The sequence below is a fragment of the Cupressus sempervirens genome, chromosome 9 (assembly GCF_028749045.1).
Source record: "Cupressus sempervirens isolate cs-2001-9-10 chromosome 9, ASM2874904v1, whole genome shotgun sequence".
Classification (NCBI taxonomy): Eukaryota; Viridiplantae; Streptophyta; class Pinopsida; order Cupressales; family Cupressaceae; genus Cupressus; species Cupressus sempervirens.
The window spans coordinates 753,856,381-753,872,717 of NC_143126.1; positions in this window are offsets into that span (position 1 = coordinate 753,856,381).

Consider the following 16,337-nt stretch of genomic DNA (forward strand, 5'->3'; position numbering starts at 1 on the left):
ATGTTGGTGTTGATGCAGAACAGATTACTATTTGGTGTGACAGTCAGAGTGCTATTTGCCTTGCGAAGAATCCAACTTTTCATGCCAGAACAAAGCACATTGATGTGTAGTATCACTTTGTGAGAGATATGGTGGAAGATGGAAAGGTAAATTTGGAAAAGGTAGATACTGTGAAGAATGTTGCAGATGCATTAACGAAACTAGTGGGCATTGAGAAGTTCAGATGGTGTTCGTAGTCCATGGGCTTTTCGGTCTATAGCGGTTAGTTCCTGTTGCTCTTACAAGGTGTTCGAAAAGTGGGAGAATGTTAGGAATAAGGTGTCTCAACCTTGTATAATTCCTATTCTTATTTTTTTTTTTTGTAAAATGTATTTCTTGCAAATAATGTTGATGTGTCGACATCTTGAATTATGTGTAAGGAGATCATGACTAAAATGGTTGTAACAGATTCCTATGACACGTAAGAGCTATGTTAGGAAGATTCAATGATAGGTGAAGACATGTGGCAACTAAGGTATTTGAGTACTATACACTCTACCCCAATAGTGGGGTTCAGGGCATCGCCTCGAAATTTTTTTGGGGTTCCTATTTTCTCGAAGAATGGTAAAACCCTAATACACTTTACCTTTTGGGAGTAGCCCTAAAGTGAAGCGCATGTTATAAGAATTTTTAGGGTTGCGAAGAGATGTGATGCGAAAATGGTGTATTGTTGGTACTGCGAGTAGCTACTGGAGTCTTCTGTTATTGATGTTGAACTTGCATTGCAAGTGTATTGTAACCTTGTGTTGAAGATAATACATAGTGCAGGTTCTGAAGGGGTGGGGTTGTTTTACCGAAAGTTTTTTCCCCATTGGAAAATCCTTGTGTTATGTGTTCCTTTCTCTTTATATTTTTTGTATGCATGGTTGGCTGCAATATTGTTGTTTACATGATATTGAATCTGTAAGTGTAGAAGATTTTAATAGGATTTGCATCATACTTTCCTTATGAGATTAGTGTAGGAAGCTGTTTCCACACCTGAGTTTCCTTACAGTACTTAAGGGGGAAAAAACAAAAGGAAACTAAGAAAAGAAGCAGGGATGATCTTAGGAATATTAAGATGAGGTAGTTGAGGGATGAGATAATTAGACTTAAAGCAGAGCTTGGGAAGAGTAGTGGGAACTCTGGTGAATGTGAACAAAAGAGTGATGATGAACCCCTTTTGGAGGAAGAAGAAGAAGAATGTCCTCCAGATTAGAGGCTTCTTGTGAAGATTCTAAAGTCCATGGAAAGGAGATCCTTGGATGCTAAGTTTGATTTGCCCAATTATGATGGGAAGATGGATCCCGATGCTACTATGGATTGGGTGAATGCCCTAACTAGTTTCTTTGATTGTGAAACTATCCCTGAAAAATCAAAAAGTTAAGATAGCCAAATCAAGGCTAAGAGGATCTACATTGGTATGGAGGAACTTTATCTAATATGATAGGGTAAAGAAAGGCAAAAATCAAGTCTCCACATGGAAGAAGATGGTGGCTTTGCTATGAGAAGCCTATGTACCTGCAAATTATGAGGTACAACTCCACAAAAGGAGGATGTGATTGAGACAAAAGGACATGGATGTCTCAACATACACTAAAGAATTTCACAATCTTGTGATGAAGTTTGGCATTGTAGAACTAGAGAACTTAAAACTTGCAAGGACTTAAATTGTCAATTCAAGATGAATTGAGCCTAGACACCATAACTACTATCCAACAATGTTTCATGTTGGCTTCCAAGGTAGAAGAGAAGTTCAAAAGGAGGAGTTAACAAGGTGGAAGAGGCAGAGGAAGGAATGATAGAGCAAGAACTAATTCTCAGAACAAAGGGAAATCAAATAAATCAGACAAGTCTCTTGATCAAGAGACCAAGGAACAAGGAGAATCCAGTTCAAGGGGATATGTAAGAGGCAGAAGACCCTTTGGTAGGGGTAGAGGTAGATTAGATAAACCTCAAAAATGTTATAATTGCAACCAAATGGGACACTACTCCAAAAAATGCCCTGAGAAAGCAAATAAAAATGAAGGTGAAAGGAAAGCACAACTTGTCCGTGAGGAAAGAGACCTTGAAGCAGAAGAGGGCATAGCACTAATAATGAGACAAACATTTTTGCAAGTACCACATACTCAAGAACCTCCACAAAGGAAGAACTTGTTTAGAACAAGGGTCAAATGCCAAGGGAAGGTATGTAATTTGTTAATAGATTCTGGTTCAACAGAAAATCTAGTTTCTAAAGAGATGGTACAAAAGTTAGAATTAATTAAGACTCCCCATCCTTTCCCCTATCATGTCTCATGGTTTACTAAAGGCCAACAAACCCTTGTGACTGAGCAAACAATGGTGGAATTCTCTTTGGGTGACTTCAAGGACACTGTTTTGTGTGACATAGTATAGATGGATGCCTGCCATCTACTACTTGGTAGACCCCTGGCAATATGACATGGATGCAACATATAGTTGTAGGAAGAACACTTACACCATAATCACGGATGGTAAAACTTACACCTTGAAGCCTTTGCTTGATCAAAAATAAGAAAAGGAACCTTTGGTTTTTGTTGTGAGTGAAAAGGAGATGTTAGAAGCAATCAAGGGAGTAGATGAGGGGTATGTTCTGATACATAAACCTAGAGAGGAAGTGAAGTTTGAAAAAGACAAGCCAATTCCCAAAGAGGTGTAAAAACTTCTTGAGGAATACCATGGGATATTGGCAACTAATTTACCCTCATCCCTACCACCCATTAGGGATACAAGTCATCAAATAGACTTTATACTTGGTGCTTCTTTGTCCAATAAAGCCCCATACAAAATGACACTTGCACAAAATGTTGAAATTGCTAAACAAGTCAGTGACCTGTTAGGAAAGGGTCCGATCTGGAAAAGTCTTAGTCCCTATGCTATGCCTACTATTTTGGCTCCAAAGAAAGATGGAAAATGGAGATTGTGTATTGATAGCATGGAAGTCAACAAGATAACCATTAAATACCAATTTCCAATTCCAAAAATAGAAGATCTATTTGACCAATTAGGTGGTGCTTCCTATTTCTCAAAAATTGATTTAAAATCAGGTTGCCATTAGATAAGGATAAAACTAGGCGATGAATGGAAATCAACATTTAAAATGACAGAGGGTTTGTATGAATGGCTTGTTATGCCATTTAGATTGAGTAATGCACCTTCAACCTTCATGAGGAAAATGAATGAGATCTTTTAAGACTATAATGGAAATTCTTTGGTTATTTATCTTGATGATATACTGATATTTAGTTGCAGTTTGGAAGAGCATCTCAAACACTTAAGCTTGGTATTCAAAAGGTTGCGGGAACATAAGCTGATTATCAATCTTGAAAAGTGCACCTTCTTGCAGAAAGAACTCACATTCTTGGGATTTATGATCTCTCTGTTGGAAATATTCAAGATGTAACAGGTTACTGAGAGGGGAGGGGTGAATCAGTAACAACAATTTTTTTTTAAGTCAACCATACACAACATTTACTTATCTATCCTGCTACATAAAAACTGTTAAACATTAAAACCATATATGCACAGAGATTTGGTGACCCAGAAACCTTCCAAAAATAGAAAGTAAAACTAGAGTGGGGATGATACCCACAAAGCTTCGTTACTGCAGTATGAAGTTGGCCGGTTAAGGCTTACAATGATCACTTTTGGTGATCTGCCCTGTTAGGAGCACAGAGGATTGCTAGATCCACCTTGTTAGAGGATTTACAAACATACTTTATATGTATGCACTCTGTTAGGAGATTTGAATAAAGAAAGTTAAGTCTACCCTGTTAAAGGATTTACAAAAAATGATTCACCTGTTAGGATGAACCAAAAAATCAACTTACAATTTGACCGAGTTCTTTATTGTAGATCACCTTCTGTGATTGATGAAATCATTTCTCCTCCTGGTAGACCTTGCTGAGTATTCTTTTCTGCTGATGAATTCGCATATCATATCTTATGTCCCTCCTTTGTGAAATATTCTATATCTTTTTTGAATGTGTCAATTGTATATATACCATTCCAATAATTATTCATGCAAGGTCAGCCAAACACAAGTAAACAAAATATAACTGAGTCGGCCAAATGGTAAAATAAACTCGGATTCTTCAGACAGACTTGATGACCTTCTGATACGCGACATCCACTATGTTACTCGGCATCGTCATGCACTCGGTAGAGGTAGGGGCTCGGTTCATACTAGTCATCCAACGTTTCCTGGAACTCGGTAACCATTGGTGACTCGGTAGATATAGTGTCACTCGGTAGAAACTAACTTCTTCGATAACCTCCTGAGCTCGGTTATCATTGAGTGCTTCCTCACTCGATCAACACTGAGTGCTTCCTCACTCGGTCAAAACTGAGTGCTTCCTCACTCGGTTAAAACTAAGTGCAACTTTACTCGGTTGACACTAAGTGCAACTTTACTCAGTTGACACTAGGTGCTACTTCACTCGGTTAAAACTGTGTCTTTGATGCTCGGTTAGAACTGTGACTTCAGTGCTCAGTTTGAACTATCTTGCCAGAGCTCGGTTTGAACTGTGTTGCCAGTGCTCGATTTGAACTGTGTCTCCAGTGCTCGGTTTGAACTGTGTTACCATCATTCGGTCTGCACTATATTACTCAGTTTGAACTGTATTACTCGGTTAGAACTGTATGATGAGTGTTGTCACTAATGGAAAATAACTTTATGCCAACACTCTCAAGGCACTTTGAAGATGGATCCTTCAAAAGTTGAGGCAATAGTCAACTGGCCTCCTCCTAAAACCCAAAGCGATGTAAAAAGTTTCCATGGGTTAGCCACATTTTATAGGAAATTTGTGAAAAACTTTAGCCATGTGTGTGCTCCAATACTAGATACTATTAAGGGTGGAAGGAAAGTTAAGTTTGTATGGACAAAACAGGCCAATGATGCCCTTGAATACCTTAAATCTAGAATTGCACAATATCCTATACTAACCCTCCCTAATTTCAATTAAGCTTTTATAGTGAAACCAGATGCTAGCAACCTAGTTATTGGTGTAGTCTTAAGCCAAGATGGTAAGCCAGTTGCATTCTTTTCAGAGAAATTGAATGAGCTTTATGCTATGGTCCAAGCTCTTAGAAAATGGAGGCATTATCTCTTGCCTAAGGAATTTTTATTTTTCACTGATAAGCATGCCTTGAGCTATCTAAATTCACAAGACAAATTGAATGTCAGAAATGTCAAATGGATGGAACAATTGTAGGCATATTCTTTCAGCATTAAACAAAAGAAGGGTCCAGCCAACAAGGTGGCTGATGCATTAAGTAGGAGGATCACTTTGGTGCAGCAAATACAACTCCAAAGCATTGGGATAAATGCTCTCAAGGACCTCTACATAGATGACACTAATTTTGGCAGCATTTATCAGGTATGCATTACACTATTGGGCAGATATAACATTGATTTCTCTGAATACCTTATTCAAGATGGCCTACTTTTTAAAGGACATCAGTTATGTATCCCTAGGTGTTCAATGAGGGATAGCATTATCAAAGAAAAACATTGTGGGGGAATGAGTGGCCATTTTACTTTAGATAAGACATTAGAAGCAGTTAGGAGGTACTACCACTAGCCAAAAATGCAAAATGATGTCAGAAAGTTTGTTGAAACTTGTGTCATATGCCAACAAGCCAAAGGTACATCAACCAATCAAGGTCTTTATCAACCCCTTCCCATACCTTCTAGACCATGGCAAGCTATTTCAATGGACTTTTTTATGGGACTTCCAAGGACAAAACATGGCTATGATAACATTTTTGTGGTGGTTGACTGTTTTAGCAAAATGGCACACTTTATACCCTGCAAAAGTACTCATGATGTATCACCTATTGCACAACTATTCTTTAAAGAAATTGTTAGGATTCATGGTTTGCGTATTGTGTTAGAAAAAGATGCCAAGTTTCAAGGTCACTTTTGGAGAACCTTGCATAAAAATTTGGGTACAAATTTGCAATTTAGTTCTGCCTACCATCCTCAAACGGATGGGTAGATAGAGGTTATAAATAGATCACTTGGAAATCTCCTTAGGTGCTTGACAAAACAATACATGCAAAGTTGGGACCTCCTATTACCTTAGGCAGAATTTTCTTTTAATGACTCCTTGAACAGATCCACAGGCTAAACACCTTTCCAAATAGTTTATGGCATGCATCCTAAAGGACCTATGGAGATTAGAGAACTTCCTACTAATTTTAAAGTCAGTACAAAAGTGGAAGAACTGGTAGAAATGATAAAGCAAGTGCAAGCATAGGTCAAGGACAATTTGGAATAGTCATCTCAAAAGTATAAAGCATTAGCAGATAAGAAGAGAAGGGAAGTTCACTTTAAGGTGGGTGACAAAGTGTGGGCTTACCTAAGAAATGAGAGGCTTCCCAAGGACCAACACACCAAGCTACAAGTGAAGAAAATAGGACCATGCACAATCTTGCATTAGTTTGGTGAAAATGCTTATGAAATTACTCTCCCACCATCCCTTTCCATTTCTCCTATTTTTAACATTTTTGATCTAACTCCTTTTAAAGGAAATGCAAATATGATAGGTACCATGGATGTTGAGGAGTCACATGCTGATTGGCTACAAGAAATTCCTCCAAGCCAATCCCTTTAGTTGGAGAAAATCCTTGACACAAAAGTCTACAAAAAGACTAGGCATAAAACCTATTTGTAGTACCTTGTCAAGTGCCAAGGTCTTCCTTGCATTGATGCCACTTGGATGATTGAGCAGGACATCATCAAGCATGGCTATACTTTGGATCAATTAGTTTCAAGTGGGAACTTAAGTTCAAATAGCCTAGGTAGCATGGTGTAGGAGCACCCCACCGAAACTAAGTGATCAAAAGGTCTCCTAGGCCTTCACACCTCTTGATTCTAGCATATTTTCTATTTAGGCTCTTTCTTTGTATGTTGATCCTATTTGTGTGATCCTTGAACAACCTTTGGTGTTTGTATAAACCAGTTGTTTCATGAGGTCACAAGGATCTATTAGTCTTCAATGGTCATGTTAAAGATCTTAGGAAGTGTTAGGGTCTTTAGAAGTCATGTTAGAATCATAGGATCAAAATAAGTTGCATAAATATGGTAATAATGCAACATTTATATTATATTAGTAAAATTTTGTTTGTAATAATTCCCTCCAATTGTCACAACCTTCAAATTTCAGTTGGATCAGTAGGGGGAAGGTCTTCATAAGCCCTTATAGGTGGGTGGAAGACTCATGGATGTAAGATTTTCTTTTGAATCAATAAAAAACCTACTATTTTCCTGCAAAAACTATATTTTTCTACTTCTCATATGGATATAGGTGATTGGAGGACCAAATGTTGGTAAAGTTTGGTGGGTTAGCTTTCATTTGAGCCTACTCTGAGCCTTTGAAGCTATAGGAGACCGAAGATATGAGGATTTTTGTAAAAACTATTTACAAACCCTAACTACCTAGGGTTTTAGTTTGAAATGGCAATTTCTCCCATTTCCACCAGTGGAAAAATTTGATTTTCAAGGAAATGAAAGATATGCAAGTGTACTATAAGATTCTAGAGGTTTTAGAGTAGGAGCAGTTGGTGGCCACACTACAAGAAAATTTGAGTTGGCATCTCTATGTGACAACTCTGATTATAACTGCAATTTGCTAAAATACAGGCCTTAGGGGTTGAGCCAAGTTATGAAACTTTGGAATCCCCTTTTCATGTCCTAATCTAACTATTCCATGCATTGGTTTGGTCTTATTCTTTAAATGTTTGGCACTTCCTTTGTAAATTAGACCTAATTGGGGTAATTAGGCCTATCATGAATTGCTGTTTTAGGAGGTTGAAATGTGGTACCAGAACCTACCTTCTTGGGAGTATATTCAATTCAATAAAGGGTGCTGAAAACTATGATTTGTTCTTAGGGTCCTTTGGAAAGTTTTGCATTAAGGGCACAAGTTGGTTTTGAGAGGGCTACTAGGCCTTGCTGCATTCTTGGGATAGAATAATGGAAGTTGGGTATAACCTATTGGTGGGCAGTGATTCCTTAATATTTTGAGCATGAGTTCAACCCCTAGCACATTGATAGACTCAAAATGTGTAGATACACCATTTGATGGTAAAAGTCAAGTTTTGCTAGATTTGAAATGCATGAATTAGAATGGTCCTTTGATCACACTATTACTTAAAGGTGCAGAAGTTTGGGTGTTTTTTTATTCAAGTTGGTTTGGTGATTAGCACAACTTAGGCTCCTCCAAGGTTGGCCTTGACAACCCTAACCTCTGCATCAGATTAAGGAGATGAATGCTTGAAGGGTGAACAAGCTATCAAATCTGCAAAGTATGAAGGCCAAATAGAATTGAGGACTGAACAGAGATCTATAATTTGCAAGAGAAGTTGTAAGTTGTGTTAGATCAAAGCCCTATTGTTACTCTCTAACTATTGTATCAGTCTAGGGTAAATCCTTTGGATTAAGGCTGAACTAACAGTCATTTGTAAATCCTTTAACTGTGTGGCATTCCTAGTGAATGGCATAAAGTCCTCTAACAAGGCTCACTTCTAATAGGGTGATTGAAATCCCTTAATCAAGTCACATTCAACAGTGTGTATTGTAACCTTTAATAGGGTTGGCCTTTCATATGACATCACTTTAGAATAGTTAAAAGGAGTAGCATGTTACTGGTGGTTTTTCCCGAATTGGGTTTCCATGTAAATCATTGTGTCAAGTGTGTTGATGAATCTATTATGTTTCATGCTTTACATTTTTGCAAGTTGATTTGACATAATCTACAAGTTTTTAGTGACTGCATAATCTTATGGATGCATGCATGGATGTGAATGTTTTATGGGTTCACTACATTTGTGATCAAAAGTTTTATTTATACGTGTAGACCTTGGATAATTGATTTACCCCCCCCTCAGTTATTCTAAAGTATTCCAACATGCATTGCGTTGTGAGTTTTTGATGTAAGTTTTTGATTCGATAAACTTTATAAAATCCCCTTTACAACTTAACCCATATTCACTTTTAAATTTGATCACCCAATTACCACTAACTCACAAAATTATCATCTCTATTAGGATCATATATTAAATAATAATTATAATTATATTAACTAATTTTCTTCTAATGTCCTATTAACCAATTAATTAATTAATAATTAAATTAATAAATTAAATTGTTAATAGCATAACCTTCTAAAGAAAATACTTAATAAATTAAATACTTTAATAATTTAAGAAAACTTATTAATAAAATAAATTACTAATAAATTAACTTAAATTAAAGTTTTAAATAAGTTAAAATTTAAATAAGTTAAGATTTAAATAAATTAAAATTCAAATACTTTAAATTTTAAATAAAATTTAATAAAAAGGATGACATTTTTTAAGGTCCTCTGGCTTGCCATGCAAAGGTTGCTGCCATAGCAATCCTTGCTATGGCCGTAACAAGACTACTACAATAGTTGCCAAGCGCCATCGATGGTAGGGAGAAAGGGTGGTTGGTGGCCCCGCCCACCTATATATATATATATATATATATATAAACAAAACAAATGTGCCCCTCACCATTACATTTTTATTTTATAATTTTATTATTATTATAAAAAATGTGATCAAATACTCTAATAGGGAAACCTAGAAAAAAACTCAAAATTACATTCTATAATTCAATTTTTAATCCAAAACCCATCTGCTTTTAATATTTAAACGAACAAGGGTTTTAAAAACTCCATTCCTCAAACACAGATAACTTCAATACGAAGATAAATTAAGATTCACCATAGGGTATCATCAATGATATCAAAAAAATATACAAATATCCAAGAATGGATCTATCCAAACACAAAGAAGACAGAGGATTGGAGATCTTATTGCATAAATTAATCACAAGATTCTACCTGAATTTGATGCTAAAACGCAAACATGCAATCCCATGAAGAACATGAGAAAACCCCTTTCTTTTGAAAACTTCCTTCTTTGAAAATCGCTTCTCCAAAACCCCAGTCCCCTACAAAATGAGCACTAGATCTCTGATAAAGAGTTCTCCCCTAATTTGGGGCTCTGATGTTGCCATCACACAAGGGAACTCGCTAATCAATTTCATTTAATATTTTATTATCTTTTATATTTTCATGTACACTTTTTGTAATTTAAAATATATTTATTAAATTAATTTTCTTTTTCTTTAATTTAATTTTGAAGTATTTTTGATTGAAATATTTATTAACTTAAGTAATAATATTTAGCATTTAGTTAAAAATGAACTCCTAAATATATTATTATTAAATTAAATAAATATTATTATGCCCAAAATTAGACTTTAACTCAATCTTTAAATTTAATTCTTTTCTCAATTAATTAAATATAACTAAATATTGAATTTCTTAATAAAATTCCCATTAAATTAAATCATTTATAATTCTTTTTATTTGATTAAATTATAACAAAAAATAATCACATGCCCATAAGACTAAAAAGAAAACCCATAATAAAGTACATAAATCTAGATCAAACTCAAGGGTTATAATCATGAATTTACATCACTTGACGAATTTGGAAGGTAGACAACTTAGATTCTTGCCCTACTTTTTAGGACAAATGGTTTAAGGATAAGTTTTAGACTCAAGAGTTATCTCCCCTCTCTTACCATTGAGATATTGCGATAGGGTACACATCCTGACAATTTAGGGAAGTCGATATTTGGTACCTGCAGTCTGCATAAAATTCACACATGTACAAACACATATATTCTAAACTAAACATGTAATAGAAAGAAGTATATCATGTAGATCCTGACTAGTAGGTGACTACAACTCCCTTCCTTAACCACATCAGAAATGTCAAACTTAAAGAAAACATACACGTACACCATACACATGCAAGTATGGTGTATGTATCCATAGAAAACACATATAAATAATTCATCTAACTAACATCATTAAATAAATGAAAGTCACTACATGAACATATATATCATCATCGAACAATTATGAGATAACTAACTAACTAACTAACTATGTATATATATATATATATATATATATATATATATATATATATATATCAACTGAATATGAAACAATATCCAACTAAGTAACTAAGTAACTAACTAACTAACTAACTAACTAACTATGTATATATATATATATATATATATCAACTGAATATGAAACAATATCCAACAATCTAGAAAACAATGTCACTGATCATCAAGCATAAACATAAAGCTGACCTAAAAGAGTTCAAAAATAAAATCAAAAAAGTTAACTAGGGGTACGCAATACAAAAAGAGAAAAAATACAAACAAGTTTTAGATCTAGACACTCCATCATTGATCATTGCATCACTCTTTGACACATAATAGAGAAAATATGAATCAGGGAGGATAAGCTTACTATTGTCTTATAGACTTTAAGAAAGCCTTTGACATAGTACCTAGAGACAAGCTATGTAACAAAATGAAAGAATTGGGTATTTCATATGGGTACAAAGTGACAATGCATAGATTATATGACAAAGTTAGTGTAATGTTCCCAACTTTCATACCCCTAGTAAAACACCCAATGATGATATGGAAGTCATAGCCTAAATGAAGTGAAGGCTATAAGGGAGGGATCCTAGTTGTGGTGTAAGATAACAAGGCTATGAAGTATCTATTGTCTGGAACATATCGTACACTATGAGAGTTCACTGTATAGAGAATGTGGAATTTGATCATACAGTGAGGCAAGGGAAAGTTGATCATATAGGATGGTATGATTGTGGTGATATAGGGTAAGGAGGTTGTATGGTGGGAGAAAGGAAGGTGAAATGGTTTATACCATATGGAGGATGGAGAAAGACAAGAAGTGTACGAAGTAAGAGCATATGATATATTGGAGACCAACTAGTGTGGTGTACGATGATGAGAAATGATGAGTAGACTTGTGTGTGGGGACGACCCTCAGTAAGATGTCAATAAGTATAGTGTGCAAGCCATATGTTAGGTAAGGCATATCGTCAACAATATAGTCAAATTTTTTTATTGATATTATTATTGAATACAACACACTAAATTTTTGCTAGAGACTAGATGCCAAAAACATAAAGAGATAAAATCAATTTAGTCACAAATATTCCTCCAATTTATAATAAAAATGATGGTGCTTTGATTTGCTAGATCCGAATGAAGTAATCCAAAGAACAAAATATGGTGAGGGTTGAATCCCACTAAAATTAGAATCGCCAAGTAGAGAAGATCTCTCACTTCCAAAATGGTAAATTTGCAGTACAAAGAAAATAATCCAAATCACATACCAAAATAACTCAACCTGATAGACAAATACCTCGTTAAGGGAGAAATTATGTGTAGATAGAAGACACGAAAAAATCCTAAAAAAAAATAAAAAAAGAGAGATAAAGATGGGTTTGAGATATGCTAAATCAATCGGCCCATAAATAAAGTTTTAATTTATTATTTATTTTATGATGGGAACATACAATTCTCCTATCCTAGAATTCTCTTGTCCTAAAAATAACGCAGTGCTAGATGTTGGAGAACTTGTTCACCTTCCCACATGGCATTGTCAAGTGTGTAATGTCCCCACTACTAGGGTTAGTTTGGGACAAGGAATACCTGGAAAATAAATGTTAGAATTTAAATATTAATAAAACTAACTATACTACTCTACCCTCTATCCTAACCCCAACCTTGAAGATGTCTCCACATTGGGATCAATAACCCTCTTGAAGAGTTAGGATTCAGTTACTTCTCCATCTTCTATGAAGTGCTCCCTTTAAGGTCCTTCCTGGAAGACACATTGTCTATCCAAGGCCCTTGTCACATACGCATATGTTAACATCTATGAAATATTTTGGCCTTATAACTATAGTAAGATCACTCTCTTCCCAAATGGAATCTCTCGATCTTAAGCTATTAAGATCACTCTCTTCCCAAAAAGGAATCTTGATTTTATCAATTAATCATATGGATAATTCTTTTGATATTCCATATCTACATATACATATATACTTTCGTGTGTGTGTGGCTCATACTTGAAATATCTCAATCTCTACCAATGTCCTACAAAAGCATGCATTTCAAGTTTCCTCTCAGTGGGTCTATGCAGATCTGTACAATTTCTTATTAGTATTTTCTGTTATCTTTTCCATTATCTTACTATTCTCCTCGTACTTGATGTACTTCTTTCATTATCTCCACTTCATTATTGTTTTTCCCCCATCTATTATTTTTCATATGTGGAGGTTCATCCATTCATACATGGTAATTCCTTCCTTATTTTCAACTCTACACAGGACTCCACTGCAAATGTGGTATGCTTTTAATACTTCCTATGTGACTATTACTCCCTAGTCATTGTTTTGGGTGTTTTTTAATCTTATTTTTTCTTATATCCTCCTTTCACAACTTTCTTTCAACGTTTATTTGTCCCTTCTTATGAGTCACAGGTCATGATCTTTGACTTATGATAATTATAGTGATACAATCAATTTATTATTATTATTAATGAATACATGAATTATTATAAGTTTGATTTTTATTAATGTAAGCATTCTTATCATTAATCAATATCTTAATAAATTGCAAACTAAACCTCTTAAATCTAATGGTAATGAAATATATAATAGTTGTTGTGTTTAACAAATATAATTATAAAATTGATATCTTTTACATGGAGATGTTGTACATTTATCTTGGTATGTATTATTGGAAATGTCAATCATATATTAATTGATAATGTTTGATGATAGATATGTTTGAATTAATTTTTTAAAAAATATTGAGTATATCAAATTAATCAAATTAATAATACATATATTGTATCATTTATACATCAAATAGGGCTCATGATAGTCCACCTTGCCTTGATTTTACTTGTCCTCGAGAATATATTAAATGATAATAGACGTCTTTTGAATATATTCAATTATACTATTTTGATATTGATAAGTAAGATATAATTTCTTTGCAAGAGGAAAATTGTGATTTTTTTACGATATTCACTCTAATATACATTTCATCCTTTATTATGACTTGCCAATACTATACTTAAGGCTAGTCCTCTGATGTCTTCTAGCAAAAATAATTTAGAAATTGTCAATGATACTTATCTTACTTTTTCCAAAATAATTTTTGCATAATACTAGTTATTTATATAATCAACCTATTCTTAATAAGTATACATAATACTCTCATTACGAATTTGTGTATATAAGTTTAGATTTACTATAATAGTTTTTATATTTTATCTTTTTATCCACAGGATGGAAAAATCATGTTCTAATACCATCGTAATGTCCCCACTACTAGGGTTAGTTTGGGACAAGGAATACTTGTTGGAATTACAATAGGAAAGGTAAAATTTTTTGTTGGGGGGGGGGTGTGTGAATCAGTAGTTTAAACTTTGACCCATGAAACATTCACCACACATCCATCTCATACATTCAAGAAGTAAATTGAAATATCATGTAAAGCATGTGCATCTAAATCATGTAAACAAGTAAATATTAACACATATATGACACCATATATGATTACCCAAAAATCCTCCAATGAGAAGGTAAAACTGGAGTGAGGATGACACCCACAAATCTTTACTACTGTAGTAATAAAGTGTATCCAATGTAGGTTACAATGTTTGATCATGAAACATGATCTACCCCGTTAAAGGTTTACAAAGATTGTTAGGTCTTACCCTGTTAAAGGATTTCAACACCCTGTTAGAAGTGTACTTTGTTAAAGTAATTTAACTCATAATAAAGTAAGCACCCTGTTAAAGGATTTCAATATAGCCTATTAGGACTACTCTATTAAGAGATTTAATTGATTCACTTGTTAGAATGACTCAAGATTGATCCTGTGGTTAGCACTTTGTTGCTTGATGATAGATAACATCTAAACTGATGTATTCTTGATCTTTCTTGATCAAATGTGTCTCTATTATATGCTATTTCCTTCCTCTATTCTCCTTTAACTAATTTTACAATGCAATTTCAATTCACAATTCCTTAGCCACCATGAATGATTTGTTTGCACATGCAAACTTTTCTCTTCACTCCTTTCACATGCATATGAAGTTTAGTGTTTGTCCTCCTTAAGAAGACTTAGGTGACTTAGGGTTAGGTATGAATCAATGACTGTGATTCATCCATTTTGCTACTTAAACCTTCCCTTTTTCTGATTGGATGCATGCAATGCATAGGGATTCCAACTTAAGATTCATCCTTATCTCCAAAATATCATAATTCAATCTTTAAGTTGGCTAAAAAATGGTTTACATAGTAGTTTGTGCCATCACAAACAATTATGAAAAAATTGTCTTACTCAAAATCTGAAGTCTCTAGTGCTCAACATATATCATTTTCTATACTGTGATTTGACATTTGACTGACTTGGCATCCACTACTTACTTGGCTCTTGTATCACTCGACATACATTGTCTACTCGACACTTGAGAAACTCGACACATGAGTGACTCAACACTCACTGTGGACTTGACATGCTCTATCTTATACATGTTGTGCTCTACATATAGTACTTGTTCGACATGAACTAAGTAAATGAATTAAGTGTATAGACTTTCACTTGTCAAAACCAATCTGAGATCAACAATCTCCTCTTCTGACATGAGTGTCAAAAATAATTGGTCATTCATTAATATCCTTATTCTTATGAGCATAACATATCTCTTATTTGGATTATATACAAAACTTCAAAATTTCAAAATTTTGCAACAATTTATACCTCAAAAACTTATACTCCCCTTGAGTTGTTAGATCTAGTTCTATATCTTATACTCCTGTTGAGTAGATATGTCTCAACTAATACTCTATACTCAGTGCTATTCTTTGCTTTTCCCCCCATGCTCTTACTTTGTTTTAGCTTGACTCTCTTTCTATTTACTTTCTCCCCCTTTTAATAAGCTCACTTTTTGTCCCCTTTTAATAAGCTCACTTTTTGTCCCCTTGGTCTTTACTACTTTATTTCTCCCCCTTTTTGACACTGATGTCAATAGGCTATACATTGATAGTGTGTTTTTCCAAGAAATATTTATGGACCTCAAGTATAATCTTAAGACCTGCATCCCAATTTTCACAAGCTACATCCAAAGATTTAATTTGGATAGCCAGTTCAATAGCAAGGTGAACTAGGCCATCTAATGTAGAAAGATTGGGATCTTTCTTCATAAGAGTTTCTGCATAGCCTAACTCCTTGTGAAAAATCTCCATGTGAGGAGTCAATGTGGTTTGGATGCTAATCAATTTGGTTCTTATATTGGCTTCTTTAGTAGATACTGCTGCTAACTGACTCTGGGTTTGTAATA